Source organism: Ictidomys tridecemlineatus, chromosome X (genome assembly GCF_052094955.1).
Source record: "Ictidomys tridecemlineatus isolate mIctTri1 chromosome X, mIctTri1.hap1, whole genome shotgun sequence".
In the NCBI taxonomy this organism is placed as follows: domain Eukaryota; kingdom Metazoa; phylum Chordata; class Mammalia; order Rodentia; family Sciuridae; genus Ictidomys; species Ictidomys tridecemlineatus.
The window spans coordinates 74,246,646-74,261,008 of NC_135493.1; the positions used below are offsets into that span (position 1 = coordinate 74,246,646).

General features: G+C 38.2%; 1 long non-coding RNA gene across 1 annotated transcript; it reads left to right on the forward strand.

Moving 5' to 3' along the window:
* Window positions 1-1,042: 1,042 nt before the first annotated feature.
* LOC144371720 (uncharacterized) lies at window positions 1,043-14,363 on the forward strand. The gene is made up of 4 exons (XR_013431787.1): window positions 1,043-1,123; window positions 1,282-1,351; window positions 9,581-9,683; window positions 11,577-14,363. It is a non-coding gene; the product is annotated as an uncharacterized LOC144371720 (long non-coding RNA).

Below are 14,363 nucleotides of genomic sequence, written 5' to 3' on the forward strand. Positions count from 1 at the left end.
AATGGAGAAAAGAGAAAAGATAGGACAGCGACTGAGAAAATAAAATAGGACTTGTATTAGCTTTTTTGATAGTATAGTCTAGGACATATATGTGTGAGCCATGAACTGAGGCTGATAGTGTTTAAATCCTGCTTCCCAGCTGTATAACCTTGAACAAGTTATAGTTTTCCTCATCTGTAAAGTGAAAATCTTAAGATGAAAATCTACCTCTGGGGCTGTTGTGAGAATTTGAGATAAAATATTACATGTGCAAGCCAATAAGTGTTTAGTAACAGCTATTATTACTATTTGGAGGTAGGGAAGAGGGAAGAAATTAAAGATGACCCCTAGGTTTCTGACTTACATAACTAAGTACTATCAATCAAAACTGGAATTACAGAAAGAGTAGTAAGTTTGGGAGGGAAGACAATGAGTTTAGTTCAGATAAATCAGGCTTGTTTGTAGGGCATTCAGGTGGAGATGTCCAGCTAACAGTTGAAAATACTTGCCTGGAGCTCCAGGGCATGGTCATGGTTATAGATAAAGACTTGGGAGTCACCAGCACATAGTACAGAAAGAAAAATGTGAAGAGGCAAAGACTGAAATTTTAAAAGTTGGTGAGATCATGCAGTTCTGGCGAGAATGTGAATCCCAGCAATCTTTCTGGGGAGCAGATTGGCAGTACATTAAAAAACAAAAAATAAAAAACTTTTAACTTCAAGAAAACTTGTAATGCTGGTTGTTGTTGGAGAGCAGAATTAGAGAAAAGGAGTCTTGGATGGCAAAGAGAGTTCTTTTTCTTTTATTATGTTTAAGTACTTTTTTAGTTTAAAATATGTTAATGTTATATACAGAAATCTTTGACTCAAAATGTTCAGTTCCAATAAGTTATCATGAAGAAATAAATGGATAATTACACAAAGGTAACAGCATAAGGATCTTGGTAGTTTTTTTATTTCTGTTTTTGTGGTACTAAGGATTGAACCCAGAACCTCATGCATGCTAGGTAAGTGCTCTACCACTGAATTACATCCTCAGCCCTTTTTATATTTATTTTTTTGAAACAGGGTTTCACTAAGTTGCTCGGGCTGCCCTTGAACTTATGATTCTCCTTCCTCAACCTCCTGAGGAGATGGAATTACAGGTGTGTGCCACTATGCCTGGCAGGACCTTGGTTTTAAGAGTAAATTTTTATTTTATTCAGTATTTTTGTAGTCATTGTCTTCTTTTTTTAAAAGAGAGAGAGGAGAGAGAGAGAGAGAGAGAGAGAGAGAGTTATTTTTTAATATTTATTTTTTTTAGTTTTCGGTGAACACAACATCTTTGTTGTTATGTGGTGCTGAGGATCAAACCCGGGATACATGCATGCCAGGTGAGCGCGCTACCGCTTGAGCCACATCCCCAGCCCCTAGTCATTGTCTTCTAATTTGTGAATTTGTTGTTATGCTGGTTGAGATCCAGGCTGGTCTCCAATTCCTGGGCTCAAGTACATACGTCATATCTCAGCCTCCCTAGTAGTTACAGGCATAGGACACTAAGCCCAGTTTGTGAATCTGTTTATATTATAGATAATAGTTTGTATTTTACAAGGCATTACATCTCAAGTCACTTTCATCATAAAACCCAGTCTGTTATATAAATGGACAAATTCAGGATTCTCCTATATATTTATTTAAAATAATGTCCAAGGCCAAGAGTGTAGCTCAGTGGTAGAGCATATGCTTATCATACAAGGCTCTGGGTTCAATCCCCAGCACCAAAAATAAAATAAGGTTCTATACCAGTTGATATGGAATCATGTCTGTAAAAAAGTGAAAGAAGCTGGTAAAAATATCATAGCATGGGTGCTGGGGTTGTGGCTCAGTGATAGAGCACTTGCCTAGCACATGTGAGGCACTAGGTTCAATCCTCAGCACTACATAAAAATAATTAAATAAGATAAAGGTATAAAAATTATAGCATGATACCATTTATATTAATGTAGATGATATATATATATATGTATATACATATATAATTATATATGTATGTATGTATGTATGTATATAGAGAGATTGTAGTGCTAAGGCTTAAAACTAGGGCCATGCACATGCAAGACAACCACTCTACCACTGAGCTACATCCTCACCCCCATATATATAATTTTATTTTTCTGTACTTGGGATTGAACCCAGGGACTTTTTACCACTGAGCTATATCCCAAGTCCTTCTTATTTTTTCATTTTGAGACAGGGCATCACTAAATTTTTAAGGGTGGCTTTGAACTTGGGAATCTCCTATCTTGGCCTCCCAAGTCACTGAGATTACAAGTGTGCACAATTGCACACCTTTTTTTACTTTTTAAAATCTGGAAGCATGTACGTGAAAAAGATAATGATGGTTTCCTCTGGGATCTCAGTTGGATTTTGCATTTTTTATTTATCATTTTCTAAAGGATCTGACGCTTTTTTCTGTGCTTTGGATAATATCAAAGCCTCATACATGCTAGGCAAGCACACTGCAACTGAGCTACATTTCCATCCCCTAGGATCCACCCTTTTGTGGGGGTGTGTTGGGGATCAAACCCAGGGCCTCACACTTAACAGCCAAGTGCTCTATCACTGAGCCACATGCTCAGCCAGGATCTGACTTTTTTTTTTAACAATGGATATATATTCTGTTGTTTTGTTTTGTTTCTGTGGTGCTGGGGATCAAGCCCAAGGCTTACATTCTTTTTTTAATCAGGAAAAAAAAAAACATTTCCATTTGTGAAAAATGTTAAAGGACAAACAGAGGAAGAAATGTTTATAAAGAGAGGTCATAAAGGTAGAAAAGAGAACTAGGGGATGATAGTGATCTGTAGGCAAGGGATTTAAAGTTTCCAGAAGGAGCAAGTAGGTGGTTAACTGTGTTTACTCTAGTAGAAAGGTCAAAAAAAGATAAGCCCTGAAATGTTCACTGGGTTTGACAATTACCTAAATGAGAGCAACTTTGGTAGAGTCAGATACTCAACTTTGGTAGAGTAGAACCCAGATGAAGTGGATTGAGAACTGAATCTGAGAAATAGAAATATTTAGTAAAGAAATTGTTTTGAGCAGCTTGCCTAAGAAAAGATTGCAGTAGCTAGAGGGCAATGCATTGTCAAAGAAAGGTTTGTTTGTTTGTTTGTTTGTTTGTGTGTTCTTAAGGATAGGAGTGATTGAAATGTGTTTAACAGCTGGAGGGAATGAAAGTAAAAATTTGAATTTATAGATGAGTGAAAAGATAAGGCTTAAAATCAAAGAGCCCCAGGAGAATTGTGTAAGTTAAATTCACAATGAGGTGTAAATAACCTATCCTTGGTCTTTAAGAGAAAGGTTTGATAAGATAGAAAAAGGAAAAGAGTAAAAGGTATTGGGCTAATTAAATCATTTGCAAAAATAAGGTAATAACAGCTGTTAACAAGTGCGACAGACAGACACACACACACACACACACACACACACACACACACACACATGCACACACCTTTTTGTTTTTCATGGGAGGCACACAGTTACCAAGTGTTACTGGCCAAAGCACAGTTATCCTTTAGACTTCAATTCATCTCCCACCCACACACCCACCCCAACCCACCTCACCACCACCACCACCATCCCGCCACCACCACCACCATCACCACCACCACCACCACCACCATCACCACCATCACCACCACACGGAGTAGCCAGTCAAATCCCTTGGCAAACAGGTAACATCAGAACTTTGATGTCTGTTGTCCCTAATATTGCATTTCCTTGACCATATTTATTCTTTGTCAAAAGAAGTCAAGAATAGGGGAAAATGAGAAATAAAGATTTAGGATCCTTATATTGGAAAGGATCTCTTTTAGTTTGTTATCCTGCCCACAGGCAATACTGTACCTTAATCAGACAGACACCTATCCATCTTCCAGCCCTTAAATTTCTCCCTGAAGGAGATTTCACAAGCTCTGAATTAGTGTTATGCAATCATACCGACAAGAAATTTTTTTATACTCTATTCAGAGTGTCCCAAGGAAATGGCAAATCAAAAGTCCCTGGAATTTTGGGTTTTTTGGAGCAGGGGACTAGTCTGGGTGTAAAACAAGTTAATGCAGTAATGAAAACAAAAAAGCAGCTTTCATGCATTCTGTATTCTAGGGGATCTAGAGTTGAGCTGCCTTTCTATGGAGCCCCGCTTTTTCCACACACACCCATCCAGCTGCTTTTTACCATTAGTGACTTCCCTTCTTGAAGTTCATTTAACCCTAATTTCACCTGGCGCCTCCCTAGGGATAGTCTCTACTTTCAACCAAATCCCGTCTGAAAGTTGTCAGTTCCCTCCCTGTGCTGATGAAAAGCTCTTTAAACATTCAACTTGTCTACTTAAGTTGGCGATTGTATTTATGTTACCAAAGTATCTCTGGATCGCCTAGGGGTGAGGACAATCTGAGAAACAGTGGAGTGACCTAAGTGTATGAGTATCTGTGCATGTTTATGGAGGTTGCTAAAGACCTAGGCCATCAGCTGACAAGAGTTTGGCCTCCAGCTTCCACAGAGGTATTCATAAATTATAGAATTAATTATCTAGTGACAGTAAGACCTGGAAAGATAATAGTATTGTAATTAGCCAGGCTTTTTCCCTTAATAAAAGCTAACACTTATTGAACATTTATTACATGCCATGCTCTATTTTAAGCACTTTATATATTTCAATTCAGTAAATCCTCAAAACAGGGGCTGTGGTATAGCTCAGTGGTAGAGAACTTGCCTAGCATGCATGAGGCCCTAGGTTCCATCCCAGCACCATACAAAAAATCTTCAAAACAGCCCTATGAGAGAGGTACAATTTTTTTCCTGTACTGGGGATTGCACCAGGGGTACTCTACCACTGAACTACTTCCACAGCCCTTTTTATTTTTTTATTTTGTGATGGGGTCTTGCTAAATTGCCCAAACTGGCATTAAACTTGTGATTCTCCTGCCTCAGCCTCCCAAGTCACTCAGATTATAGGCATGTGCCACCATGCCAGAGCCTAGGTACTATTTTTATGTCTGCAGTGTGCTGATAAGGCAGAGACACATTAAGCAACTTGCTGAAAATTATACAGCTAATAAGTGGCAAAGTTGGGATTTGAACCCAGATAGTTTGATTTTTGAGCCCAAGCTTTAAACATATCTCTCAGGGGAAAAATAGCTCTGTGTGTCACCTAAAGCAGGGAAGATGGGAGGCAGGCGGAACATTAGGAAAAAAACAGAAGGAGAAAAAAACATTCTTGCTGTGGGAAAGGGTAGAATGACACTAACAACTGCTCAGTAACACTCTGGTATAAACCGCTTACTGCTGCCTGGATATTTTTCTGTTTGGTCTTTAGCCTGAAAATGTTTTTGTTGAATTCTATCACCTTAACAACTATGAGAACTTCAAGCTTATTTAATTTCTGCCCATCCTTCAAAGCCCAGTGCAGTTTCCACCTCTTCCATAAAGCCATCATATCCATCTAGTCTACATTAATCTGTACTTTTAAAAAAAATTTTACACTTATTGTCTGTAATGTTCATTTGGCTCTGACTCACATTCTTATTTAGCCTTGTGTGCATATATGTCTCATCTTACCAACCATATTGAAAACTCCCTAAGGGAAGGGACTAAAGCTTACATTTCTCTTGCATCCTCCATAATTCCTAGCATTGTGCATAGCAAATAATAGGTACTCAGTAAATATTTGTTGGTTGACTGATTGACTAGAAAAGGTCAGAGACTGCATCAAATCTTGGTTAACTCCCACATCATTTAGTGAAGAACTATGTGCTCACTGTGTACTCAATAAGATTTAATAATATTATAAAATAATTCAAAAAGCTTTATGGAGTTTCTACAGTGTGCAGAGAATAGTGCTGTGTGAATAGAAATTAAATAGAAGAGAGCTTCTAACTTTAAAGAGCTTAGCTTGGTTCTCCGGGAAGTTTTCTCTTACTTCAGTGCACACCACCCCCTTTCTCTGAATTCCTACTGCATTTTTATTTAAACTGGGGATTGACTTCAGGGACACTTTATCACTGAGGTATATCCCCAGTGATTTTTAAGTTGTTGTTGTTTTGAGACAGGGTCTTGCTCAATTGCTGAGACTGGCTTTAAAATTTCGTTGTTTCTGCTTGCACCACCCAAGTAGCTGCACCGTGCTAGGCTCCTGTTGCATTTGAAGTCAGGACCAGATATCTATTGTTTAGTTTCCCTCAATTTTTTTAAAACTAAATTTCTTTTTTTATATTTATTTTTTAGTTGTAGTTAGACACATGCCTTTATTTAATTTATTTATTTGTATGTAGTGCTGAGGATCGAACCCAGGGCCTCACACATGCTAGGCAAGCACTCTACTGCTGAGTCACAACCCCAGCCCCTGGTTTCCCTCAATTTTATTGTGAACTCCTCCAAGGAAGTGAGTGGTACTGTGCTGGAAACATGACAAAATTACAGTATTGGAATGGTCTTTAGAGTCTTTCCTTTAGTTAAACTTTCTGCCCAATACCCAATGCAAAGATAGCTTTTGCAAAAACCTGGACACAGTTCTTATTTAACTCTGTGTTTTCAGTGTCAGAATTAAGTGAAATAGAAACACACAGGAAGAGGAGTGGATTCAGAAGCAAGGCAATAAGTTGTATTTTCACTACATGCAGTTTAATATCATCATTGGACAACCGGGCAGAGACTATTAACTGAAATGCAAATCTCAGTTTGAAGGGAGAGGTCAAGCTGAAGATAGATTTGGGAATCTTGAGCATGGAAGGTAGTAGAAATGCTAAGATTAAGACTGTCAAGGGCTGGGATTGTGGCTCAGTGGTAGAGCGCTTGCCTGGCACGTGTGAGGCACTGGGTTCAATTCTCAGCACCACATAAAAAATAGATAAATAAAATAAAGACATTGTGTTAATCTACAACAAAATATTTTTTTAAAAAAAGACTGCCAAGGATGGACTAGGGGTGTACCTCAGTACTAGAGTCATTGCCCAGCATGTGAGAGACCCTGGGTTCAACCCCCACCCCAGTAGGTGGAAAGAGAGAGATAGAAAGAAAGAAAGAGAAGACTGCTAAGAACATAGTCTCTGAGAATTTCTCTACTTGGAAAATAAAAGGAGAAATTAATGAGGAGGGAGAACAATGGGAAGGCAAGAAGAGGTTGGCCACCAGAGTCAATGGGTCAATGGAGGAGGAAGCAGAAAAATTAAAGAGACTGGGACTAGGGGTACAGCTCAGTGGTAGAATATTTACCTTGCTAGAGTGAGTTTCTGGGTTCCATCTCCAACACCACAAAAAAAAAGTTAATTTTGGGTGATGAAGAAGCTAGACCTTTGACTTTTTTTTTGCTGGAAATAGAACTCAGAGCCTTACATTTCCAGCTCCAGCCTTTTATTTTATTTTATTTACTTATTTGACATGATCTCCCTTAAGTTGCTCAGAATGGCCTCGAATTTATGATTTTCCTGCCTCAGCCTCCTGAGTCACTGTGATTACAGGCATATGCCAACACTCCATGCCTGGCTTATTTTTGCACATGTTTTTTTATTCCTAACACCTAGCACAGTGCCTGGTTTAATACATGTTTGTTAGATCAATGAAAGAATAGATAGGTAAATTGTAGGTTCTGCTATAATCAGGAAGTGATGGGGGGAAAGTAGACAAATTAGACTGTTTTTTCTCTGAAGCAAGAGGAGACTCAGTGTTTTTATAGAGAAACATTAAGATGAAAAAGAAAGCAGTTGAGGTCTATGATATCCACCCCTCAAATATGAAGTAAGTTCATCTGAGAATCTCTCACACTTTCTATTCTCAGTATGATGACAAAAATTCTCAATAGATAACACCTGTAAACTCTGAAAAAGCACACACCCCACCCAACTTGCAAACTACCTGCTAGCTCCAGAAAGTAGACAAAAGGAATATTTCCAGAGAGTAACTGGAATTTGAAATAAGGGATCAGCATGAGGTAAATTTCCCATTTTTTACTTTAGCCTGAGGACAGTCTGCAATCACTGTCCAGACTACTAAAACTCCATTTGAAAACCAGCTTTTCTAGCCTGGAGAACCAGAGGACAGAGCAGGGGACAACCACAGTGGAAAAATAAGGGAAACCTCAGAAAGGAGAGACTCTGAAGCCAGTGACTCAGGAGATTGAGGAAGGAGGCTCACAAATTCAAGGCCAGCCTCAGCAACTTATTGAGGTTCTAAGCAACTTAAGGAGACCCTGTCTCAAAATAAAAAATAAAAAAGAGCTGAGGATGTAGCTCAGTGGCTACATCCTCAGTATCCCTGGGTTCAGTCCACAGTACTAAGAGAGAGAGAGAGAGAGAGAGAGAGAGAGAGAGAGAGAGAGAGAGAGAGACCTTGAGAAAAGGAGTTCTAAATTATCTGTATAAACTATTTTCAAGGTGTATTTTGAACCATGAACACATAGAGCAGATTCAAAGCAGTTTTTCCATCTAAGATGGAAAGGACAACGTTGAGATCTGAGCTGCCACCCAGTGCAGGCAAGGTAGAGTGCAGTTCAAATCTAACCAAGCTGATGGCCTGTTGAAACCAACATATCCATACTGTTCAGAGAACATAACAAAATCCAGCAGCCCCACAACATAGCATGCACAAAGTCCAGGAAACCCTATCAAATTAATCCATGAAGAATCAGGAAAATGTGATGCATTCTCCAGGGAAAAGACAATGGAGGCCAACCTGGAGATGATGATGCTTAATGAGGAGAGAAAAATACCCTGGTGATAAACAAACAAACAAAAAAGAAACCTCAATAGAAAAACAGAAAACGTGAAAAAAAAACTAAATGGAAATTCTAGAATTAAAAATATAATACCTGAAAGGAGAAATTAACTAGATGGACTTAATTGCAGAATGAAATAACAGAATTCAAGAACTTGAAGATATACAGGCACAGTGGCACATGCCTATATTCAGGAGGCTGAGGCAGGAGGATCAGATGGAAGATCAAAGACAATTTCAGAAATTTTGCAAGACCCTGTCTCAAAACAAAACAAAAAGGTCTGGGGATGAAGTTCAGTGGCAGAGTACTTGCTTAATAAGTGTGAAACTCTGGGTTCACTATATACTATACTATATAGTAATAAAAATGTCAAATCTGAAGAAGAGATAAAAAGGATGGGAAAAAATTATGGACCAAGCCTTTCAGATCTGTAGTATAATACCACAGGTCTAAAATACATTTGATTGCAATCCCAAAAGGAGAAGAGTAGCTGGGCAAAAACATTCTTTGAAGCAATTATGATTGAATATGTCTCAAATTTGGCAAAAGGCATACATTTATAGATTCAAGTTCTGTAAAGCTCAAACAGAATAAATATGAAGAAAATTGTACCTACTGGTATCATAATCAACCTGCTGAGAGCCAAAGATAAAGAGAAAATCATAAAAGCGTCCAGAGAACAACAACATTGCATAATCACCTCAGGAACTATGCAAACTAGAAGACCACAGGAAAACATCTCTAAATTGTTGGGAAAAAACGTATTGTCAACCTGGAATTCTATGTTAAATTACAATAACATTTAAGAATCAAAACAAAATAAAGACATTTTCAGATAAAATTATCTTGATAACAGGGCATAGTGACGCACGCCTGTAATCCAGCAGCTCCGGAGGCTGAGGCAAGAGGATCCTGAGTTCAAAGCCAGCATCAGCAAAAGCAAGGTGCTAAGCAACTCGGTGAGTCCCTGTATCTAAATAAAATACAAAATAGGGCTGGGGATGTGGCTCAGTGGTCAAGTGCCCCTGAGTTCAATCCCTGGTACCCACAAAAATAAGTCTCTTGATGGGCCTGGTGGTACACACCTATAGTCCCAGCTATTCAGGAAGCTGAGGCAGGATGATAGCTTGGACCCAGGAGTTCCAGACCAGTTTGGACAACATAGTGAGACCCCATCAGAAAAAAAGTTTCTCTCATGTTTATAAGTCTTTGTTCTTACTGCTTTCTCTGTTTGAAAAACAAAGACACTCCCCTAGACTCTTTTGTATTTTCAGCTTGCTAACTCCTATTTATTGTCACTTGTTCCAGAAAGCCTTCTTGATCCCCCTAGTGTAGGTTAGATACCATCTTTTATATACCTATGGCCCCCAACATTTCCCCATCTTAGCATTTAGCATGTTGTGTGTAATTTCTTGTTTGATAACCCATGAACTCCCCTGAACTATATGCTCCATGAGAGCAAGCATTTTGTTTTTCTTTTTAGCGTATTAACAGTCATGAGCACATAAAAGTCACTCAATTAATATCTATTAAATAAAGGAAAGGATGTCTGATTCCAAAGTATTATTTTTCCCTACTACATCAGGTTTCCATCATGGATAGAAAGGTCCTGACATTACTATAAGATTCACTGATATTATATATAGTCTCTTAAATTTTGTGGGGAAAACTATCATTGACTGAAAAATTACAGCTTTCATTGAACTATCATTTCCTTGTGATTGCATAGGCAATTACTGGTCTGGGACAATCTATATGTGCTTCACATAGATCTTTGATATTTAAGGCTTGTGCAAATTCTCATTTTAATATCATGTCAACATAGATAGCTAACAATACAGAAACAATTAAAGTATGGTAGATACAACTGAAAGAATCCTATACAGGTGCTAAAATTATATTTATGAAGTCCTGTGATTAATTGAAAACATGTTCACATGTTAAATCAGGAGGAAACAAAAGTGTATGTACAATTTGATTACAATGGTGTTGGGTTTTTAAAATCCATTCCAAAGGTAAAAAGTAATACTGGAAATAAACATACCAAAATACTGAGCCAAGCACAGTGGTGCACACCCATAATATCAGTGACTTGGGATTGCTAAGGCAGGAGGATCATGAGTTTGAGGCCACGCTCAGCAACTTAATGAGACCCTGTTGCAAAAAAAAAAAAAAAAAAGAGTCCCACCAGTATGTACAATTATAATATACCAATAAAAATCATGAAAAAATAAATATTTAAAAATAAAATGGACTGGGAATGAAGCTCAGTGGTAAAGCAACCTTGGATTCAATCCCCAATACCAAAAGGAAAAAAAAAAGTTCTAAAATACATTTTTTAGTAAACATGTATTGCTCTTATAGTGGGGGAAGGGACTTTGTTTTTTTAAAGTTTAAAGTAGAAAGACTCAGGGTACATACAGGGTCCCTGGTACACCAAATCTCAATCACAAGTAAAACAGGACTGTGTTTAAGCCTCTTTTCTCTTTAACTTATATCTTAATGGCCTGATACCACTTACAGATTAACAGAGCTCATGATCTTCTTGAAGGATACTATAAGATTGGCCCCAGAAAAAGAAAAAAGGGGATCAGCGGTGGAAACTGCCAGAGGCAGAGGGAGAAAAGGACTAAGCAGAGATCAGAGAAAGTAAACATAAAAGAACAGGAAATGGGAGGGGGAAGGGAAAGACAAGAGGATAGGTATACTTTCATATATGGAGGCCCATATGAAAAAGAGTAGCTTGTAATTGATTTTTATAACAGGCATAGCTAGCATATTTTTATCTCCTTTTATTTTTGTCTGTATTAAGAATGTATTTGTGCCTTTGAGTCCCTCCCTGTTGTTCCCAGGGGCAGGCTGTGTATTTCTTCAGCCCACATGTGCTGTCATATCTGCCTGATACTGCCAGGAAAGATCAACTGGACACTGCATCTGGACATTCTGGAGCCTACTCTGGGAGCAAATTGTGTAACCACATGCCTATCTTTGTGAGCTATAGATTTTGCAGGCTATATGAAACAGCCAGGAACTTTCTGGTGATAAAGGAGATCTGGATGGGGATTCAGGGAGCCCCACAGGCATTTACAGAAAACAAGAAAGTACATCAGTTCTCTCCGGGTCTAAACCCCATTTGTGACACACAACCCAACTAACTGAACAACGCTGACTGAGCCAAGACCATTTTTGTAAGATGTTTGTACTTTTCTGTTGACTTTATGTACAACTCTGTCATCTTCAAAGCTTTTAGTAGGCAAGTGAAATGGTTGATGGAGGATTTTAGTTTAATACACGTCACGTGAGGGTGTTGGGATGAATTTCTACATTGTTTAAGTAGATTTATTTCACAGAAAGACAGGCTTTCTAAAAACCTTGTCTTTTCAGTGTGATAATTCATCTTTTTTGCAGTGAGAAGGTACTGGGAATTGAACCTAGGGCCTCACATATGCTAGATACATCCACAATCCTTTTATATTTTGAGTCGGGGTCTCACTAAGTTGCAAAGACTGACCTATGATTCTCTGGGCCTCAGCCTCCCAAGTAGCTGGATTACAGGCATGTGCCACTGTGGCCAGCTTGATAATACATCTGAATGACTTAATAAAATGCAGCATATTCACTAAATGAAATAGAATACAGTGATTAAAAGGAATGAACAGTTGTATCATCAAGGATACACCTCAAAAACATTTTGGGTGAAAAAAGCAAGTGGCCTAATATAATCATTTATGCACAGAAAAGCAAAGAAAATTGCTACGGTTTGAATGTGTTCACCAAAGTTCATGTGTTAGAAATTTAACCCCCAGTGCAACAGTGGGATCTTTGAGAGATGATCAGGTCATGAGGGCTCTGCCATCATGTATGTGGTACTGGGGATTGAACCCAGAGGGGCCCTGTACTACTGAGCTACATCCCCAGTCCGTTTTATTTTTTATTGTGAGACAGGGTCTCACTAAATTGCTTAGGGCCTCTCTAAATTGCTGAGGCTGGCCTCAAACTGGCAACTTTCTGCCTCAGTTCCCATGTTGCTGGGATGATAGGCATGTACCACCACACCCAGCCTAAGAGTATTTTTTGAAGGTCTAGCAGAATAATTATCAAACTCATGACAATGGTTACTTCAGGGAGGGGGAAAAGTCTATGTGATAAGAGTCCAAAGGGACTTTTAGGGGTTTTTCCCATAATGTTCTATATTTTTAAAGAAACATATTCATGTATTACTTGTATGATTACAATTATTAAATCAGGACACAAGTTGATATATTCAATATGAATATAAATATGAAAAATAAGGGAAGTAAACAAAAGCTTATTGATGCTTTTGTTAAAATGGTAGGATTGTAATTATTTTTTCCTTTTCCTCTATTTCTAAAACGTCTTTCATTTTGTGCCTGTAATGTTTATACAATAAAATTTTGAAATAAAAGTAAATCTGGCTTTATGCAGCCGACATAGTTATATTATTGCATATTAGGTGTCGTCTTTAAGAGGCAATTGGCTCTGGTACATAATTAGTGCCAGAAATAACAGCTTGACATCATGTATGTAAAAAATTTTAATCTTCCTTGGTGACAGTCTCCAAAATTCAATTGGTCAATATAAAACCCTATTCTGCAGCTAATTCCTACTGGCAGGCGGAGTGGGACACTATAATTCCTAAAACCAGAGGTTCCACTGGAATATTTTGAGACTTCCTTTCTTAGACCCAAGCTGCATGACTGGTTAGGGCTTTGAAAACTATTCAGATCAAAAAACCCTTCTCTGTGGTATGGAACTTAGATCCAAAAGCTACTTCCTAGGAAAAATCTGGTTTCACCTGCACCCTACCTTCATGGGGATATGAGCTAAACTTCTATGCAGGCAACAACACTAGTCAGGCTTCTCAACTTTCAAGCCAGAATGGTAACCATGTCACCCGACCACCTGTTCATCTGGCTTTCAAAACATATGGATCCTGCCTCAATCAACAACAGAGCATACCAATACTTCTGGCTTTCATCAGGGAATAAATGTAGTTGGCCTCTGAGGTCCTGTCAAAAGCCTGGCTAGGAGAAGAGATATTTATGGAATATATTGTAAGGGACATTCTATCCATCCACTCCTTTAGGTGGCATTTTAAGTTGTGTCCTCAGATCAAGTTAGAACACCAGAAGGTTACATGCCTGAACCATCTGAGCTTAGCCCCTGCAGAAGTGTTTTAATGTTACACCCTTGGCTTTTAGCCAGAGTAGTTACGAGAAAGTAATATGGAAATCTCTTCTGCATGTGTTATGAAACTGTTACTGAGGACATTGTCCCTTATGTTAATCCCACATGAGATATTTCTTATGGAATTTAGTACCAGCAATGGAGCATTATGTAGCTGTTAAAAAATATAATTATGGAAGACTAAATATGAAAATGTGTTTATGATATATTCATGGAAAAAAAGAAGAACAGAAAATAGTATATAGACTCTAATTACAACCATGTAAAATTATATGTGTCTGTGGAAAAGGATTGAAAGCTGAGAGGCAAAGATTAAAATTGTAGAAGGGCAAGGGGATTGTAAATGTTTCCCCCCACTCCCAATGTTTTTGTTTATTTGCTCAAGTTCTGTCTTTTAAATAGGGGGAGAAAAGAATGTAGTGACAGGAAAA